The 6,000-nt window shown below is 42.0% G+C and overlaps 1 protein-coding gene across 3 annotated transcripts in view; it reads right to left on the bottom strand.

The window, feature by feature from the left end:
* Nucleotides 1–6,000, bottom strand: part of cadps2 (Ca++-dependent secretion activator 2) — a 104,407-nt gene that overhangs the window by 96,652 nt on the left and 1,755 nt on the right. The gene's annotated exons all lie outside the window — the stretch shown is intronic.

Below are 6,000 nucleotides of genomic sequence, written 5' to 3'. Positions count from 1 at the left end.
ATCTGCAGAGGAGAAAGGATGGAAATGTAGAGAGAGGACGAAGAAGATGTAGCTGTGACGGCACTAGTTTAGGGATAAAAATAGAAATGAAACGCTTCCACGGCTCATCCACTGAGGCCATTTGAATCAATTGATCATCGCTGTGCAGGGGAAGACTTTTATTAGATCACAACATCCAGGGAGCTGGAGCTGGAGCTGTAGTGACGGGATCTGATTCAAACAACTTTGTGCCACCAGCACACTTGTCCTGTGTTCCCCAAACCGGTGTCTTCCGAGGGGGGGGGGCGCGCCCCTCTGGAGGGGGCACGGTGAGGTGACTCAGGGGGGCGTGAGGGGCTTCCAATGGAATATGGCACACTGGACATAAGTGTACCACTGCTGTAATGATAACAAGCCTCCAGTCACTAGGTGGCAGCAACTCATACGGTGGTTTGTACAGATAAAAATATACATGTTATGAGGGTCTCAATGGTGTTTCAATTCGTGGGAGTGTAGGGGGGGGGGGCAGAAAATAATTAAGAACCACTGGTGTACAGTAAGATCACAAAACCCCAAGAAAACGACGACACTAAGGCTTAATAACGTGACTTCACACCTGAAGACATTTGCTGCAGGAGTTATTTTAGTTGCTGTTGTCGACAGGTTGACAGAAAAAAAAAAGAAAAGCCAACATAAAACCAAACTTTCTTGTTCACCTGGGTTTTACGTCAGTCTGATTACATGGAACATGGGTTTGGGAAAGTGTGGTCAAAAGTCTGGGCTTCTGGGATGTTTTTGTTCCTAACCCTGCAAGTTTGTTACCACGATGGTGAGAAGATCACGTTTGATCATCGCTGTGAAGCCACGGGGGTTTGACCAAGTACCAGAAATGTCCTCGGCTGTTCAGTCACTGCTGGGGTCAGATATCATTGTTTTTATTTGGGTCAGATCTGATCAACTCAGGTCTGTCAAAAAAAGTGCCTCATTAATTAAAGATTTAGTTTTTTGTTGCACTGGATGAAACATGTGCCTGAGGTCTTTCCTGGTTATAGACAGGTGGCTCTGAATCCCAATGACAATGTCAATTAATTCTGCAACATGAAATGATACGGCAGCACTGTTTCACAAGCAACACACACATTAAAGACAGTAAACAGAGGGGAAAATATCTGGAGGTATCCAAGTGTTTGATGCCAACAAGGCCAGCGTGGGCAGCTGCTAGCACAAATTATAAACTGTGTGTGTGGATATGCGAAGAAGAGTGTGTGTGTGTGTGTGTTGTGTGCCCTGTGTGTTATCAACTGAGAGCAGGGAAGCTGCAGGGAAGAGAAAAAGCTGCAACTAACCTTAAAGACAGTTTCCTTCAGAGTCGGTCTGTTATTATGGTCCTATAATTTGCCACGGTAAATTCTGCCAGTTGGAGATCAAACATGAAACCTAGCGGCTGATTGAAAAAAAAAAAAAAAAAAGGCTTTTACTATATTTTGGTAAATTTGCAGTCAAAAGAAGGGGAATCCCAGTAACTAATAGACAAAAATGAGTTGCGTGAGGTTCATAAAAGGATACAGAGAGAAAGACTGTTGAGTAAAAACTGTCTCAATTTCCTCAGTAATTATCATCGGTAACTGTCGTCACAGTCACAGAAGCTGCGTTTGTGTCAGTTGAAGTCTTGATGTAACAGAATCAGCCAAAAACATGCAGTTTCTTCTACTGTTTTGGCTCAATTCAACTCAAATCTTGGGGGCGATTATTGACGGTCACATGAATTCATCTCAGTAATACTCAAGGTTAACATGAAAAAACTACTGGCGTTGGTGAAGGAGACACGTGTAGGAATTTGTTGTTCACTGTTTTTCATCTGACTAACGTCCTCCTTCAAATACAAAGCACACGTTCCCACGACACTCTCTCACTTGTTTAACATTTCCTGGAAGTGTCGGAGAAAAAAGTGATCTCCCAAGTTACATACAGACAACAATTAGAAGTTTTTGGTGTAATATTTAACACCCAACAAAGTAAATTGTTAATAGTGTTTTTTTGTGAACACTTCCTGTCCTGGTAAAACAGTAACAGTGAACTATTTCTTGTTTTGTTTTTTTTATTGTTACAAAAATGTATGAAAAGTTCTACAAATTAATATGTTCATTCTTTTATTTTCCACCAGATCACAACAAATCATACTCAGATGGAGGACAGATGCTCCGTGGCAGGGAGGTTACGTGAGACGTCAGATTTACTGACAAGTAATTAGTAGTTTTGAGACACAAAGAGTGCCAGTCTCAAATGAAGGAATTCAGGCAGAAGTGACTCTTTGATCTGAACGTTTCCGCTACAAAAAGCCAACTGACTGATCCAACAAAAGGCATCACTTTCCATTTTGCCGACAATTGTCTCCAGAATCTTTGTGCCTCACCCCCCACTCAGCTAATTTACCACGGGAACAATGGACAAACATGACAGAGTGGGCTGAATCTTATCAACGCCTAAAAATCATATGAAAGTTATCAATTTTAATTAGTAATTATTTTGCCTCACCACAGAACATGCATTGAACATTTTGATGAAAAGATACAGAAGAGTAGGGCTCTTTCAAATTTTCAAAATAACACATCAGACACTAAGGCAATAAAGATGTTTTACTTTGAAAATCCATAATGACCCTTTGGCTTAAGGCTGACAGACGGGTCCTTGGTTCAAAAAAAGTTTGTTTTAAAAGCTAGAAAACCGTCAGGAAAAGGCTTGATGTTGATCGTTTATGACAGAAAAGTGTGATCTTAAAAAAAAAAAAAAACTGTTTGGGCAACAGAATGTCCGGAAAGGAATTATTTGATTCTGCCCCTGCACTAAAATTAATAATTCGGATCAATTCACAAGTTAATGTTTGTGGTCACCTGTCCATTGTGACAGCCCTAGTATTTACACAGTAGGTTTTCTGCTGCGTCGTCTCTGTGAAAGGCTAAAACCAACCATGCGCGGTGTTCAACAGACTCTACTGTCAGAGAGTTGGGGCTGACTGAAGGACATGTCTTCAGCCCCCGGGGCCTGAGCTGATACGCTCTACGATGCTCTTCACGGAATTCCCTGTCGAGAAATCCTTTCACATTCTTGAGAGGAAGTACGAAGGAGGAGGAAGACGACGTAGGAAGCTTACATAACCCTGTGAAGACAGCTCCATGTCAAGAAATCTGACAGGGAGGGAGACGTGACAGAGGGGGTCTTGAAGTGCCCGTCAGCTCCTCCGTGGCCAAACTTGGGCCCAAATCACAGCAGAAATGCCTCCACACCCGCAGCGGCTCCTTTCAGCAGACAGGCAGAAGGATTGTGTTTATCTTGTTTGCGTAATAAACAGCTGTCAGGGGATTAGACATGTGCAGGAAGGGGATGCGTGGGTCTCCATCAGGAGGGGGTTTCTGCAGTCATGGTTTCCCTGCTCGGTTTGTTTTGCAGGCTTAGAAACAGAACAAAAATAGAAATCCCAAGAAAACAGGAAGCCACCAAGATTTAAGAGACAAAAAAGCCAACAGGTGGGTGTCGGGGGTGGGGGGCTCACAAATGAGGAGCTGATTAAGTTTCTATTTAGTGGGCATTTTAAAGACTGACTTCTTCCATCCTTCGTGCCAAACATTTTCGTGGTCATCAAAGTTGTCATCGACCTGACAACTGGTTAATGGCAAGGACTGTCGAACAACTTCGACAAAGCTTTAGTCAATAGTAAGAACATAACAAATCCGCCAACAAACATCGAGCCTTTTAGTTCTACTGGGAGGAGGGATTATTCAGTTTCTGTCCAGCAGGAGGGTCCATCCATGTATGTCAATGACTGAGTTTTGTTTTCAAAGTTTTTAAAGATGGCCTCCAGGTGTATAAAAAGAAGACTTAGGAGTTGATCTTCAGTGTTAGGTGTTGTTTGCACCTCATTGACCAGGTGGCAACAGTCGAGTGCTGACGTTGTGTTTAAGGGCCAACATAATGATAAAAATGAAACTTTTCATTTCAATAATTGAGTGAAAAGTTGCTACAACTACTGTACATACTCAGATTTGACTGCTGTTTGCACCGTTATTTTCTGCCTAATGTTTTTTTTTTTTTCTCTGCACATAAAAGGTTATTTTCTGCCTAATGTTTTTTTTTTCTCTGCACATAAAACATCCAGCATGATCATTATTGTGTTTCCTGGGAGGTGAAACCCTGAGGACGGATCATCATAGAAGACCACAGAGAAGCTGCTGAGGGCTGGCTCTCTGTGTGGGTCGACACACGAAGCAGAGCTTGCATCATTAACTCCACCTCCGGAACCGCAGCTAACAGCAGGAGATTGACGGGATTCCAAAAAAACGGAAGGAAATTTTTCTGTGAAATGTTATTATTAGTCTCCTTCATGCCCTGACAACAAAGGTTATTATTAGTCGTCTTCATGTCCCAAGAACACGGAGACAAAGCTCCTTTTGTTTTCGATGGATTTCTGAACAGCTACTGTCACCAAAGGCTCCTCCCCGTACTGATCATCATATAACTACAGCTTCAGATGTTCAACTGGGTTTTTTTTTCTTGACTGCATTAACGTTGCACGAGGAGTAGATGGAGAAGCACACGCTGACCCAGAGAGACGGACTTTGTGTAAAAGCCAAGCAGAGTGCAGGGGCGCACGATATTACTGTAAATAAAGACTATTAAACTGTCATCTGTGTCAGGCGTGGGCAAAGTTTTGGACTCACGGGCCACACTTGGATGGGGAAGTTTTGGACTCACGGGCCACACTTGGTCCTAAAATTGGATGGGGGGCCAGGTCAGGGGGGGCCAGGTCAGGAGCAGATGGATGGACTAACTATAATGTTGGACTAATGTAAATGTTGTGTTAAAGTTATGCATAAAGGTTAAAATCTACGCCATCTATTGGGGAAACATGGGTATTGCAGGGAAAATGCAGTAGTATAATGATAATATAAATAAATTATATAATTTGGAAAAGTTTGGCGGGCCGGATTAAAAACCTGAACGGGCCTTAGTTTGCCTGTGTCTGGTCTATGTCAAAGGAGAATTCACCTACTACACCTACACCTTTGTTGTACACAAGCTAAAATAAGTCACAGGGAGAATGATGCTAATTCAGTTTAGCTCATCACATTTGTACTCACCTGATCTGAAGTGCAAATACTGAAAAGTACAGTCAGAAGAACACGATTCAAAAAGCCCGGTGACCTTTATGGTCAAGCATGTCATGTTTAATAATTCTCATTTTAATAATACCCATACACAGCTAAACAACCAACGTTTTCAACGAGTCAAACAAGCAGCAGGAAAGGTCACCATCGGGATCAGCGTTTCTCTAAAACCTGATGCTGGTCTCTACCTGTGATCTACTCTTCATCCTCTAGACTCATTACAACAACTGTTGGTCCAGTTCTTATGGCACAATTTAAATTTTAGGAGAAATTACCAATTAATTGTTGACTCAATGTGACTCAATGAGCAAACGTAAGTCCTGGGTGGAGTATGAAAGTTTAATTTAAATATGATTTAATTCAAATCATTTAAATTATTTTTTTTGGATGATGCCCAAGGAACTGTCTGAACATTCTCAGATCCCACAGAAACAGTCAACCTACCACTGGCAGTTTAAACCAGAACCCTGGAATGGAAGTCAACATCATGTAGATACAGAAGTTCTCCCTTTGGTGGTAGAACAATGAATCTTTCACAGCATGAAATTACTTTTCTGCTATTCTGGGATTATGGGGCTGATTATTAATTAATTTAAGATTTTTTTTTTCTAAGTCACATCCCATGGCTGAGACGTGATCTCTGTGTCCAGGCTGAACACGTCCAGCAGGAGCAACCTTACACAGCACTGGAAACCAAACTGACAGACGAAGATGAGCAGTGAACAGTCCGAGCACATCAGCTCGTATCTGGCCCAGCATATACAGTACGTGGATTATATGTAGATTATTACATAGAAATCAGGGACCATCTGAACAGTAAGAAAAGAAAAACAACAACTTAAGCAGAAACTATTCCTTG

The sequence above is a fragment of the Cynoglossus semilaevis genome, chromosome 6 (assembly GCF_000523025.1).
Source record: "Cynoglossus semilaevis isolate Cse_v1.0 chromosome 6, Cse_v1.0, whole genome shotgun sequence".
Classification (NCBI taxonomy): Eukaryota; Metazoa; Chordata; class Actinopteri; order Pleuronectiformes; family Cynoglossidae; genus Cynoglossus; species Cynoglossus semilaevis.
The sequence above is the reverse complement of the archived record's forward strand: the minus strand, read 5'-3'. Positions and strand labels throughout refer to the sequence as shown.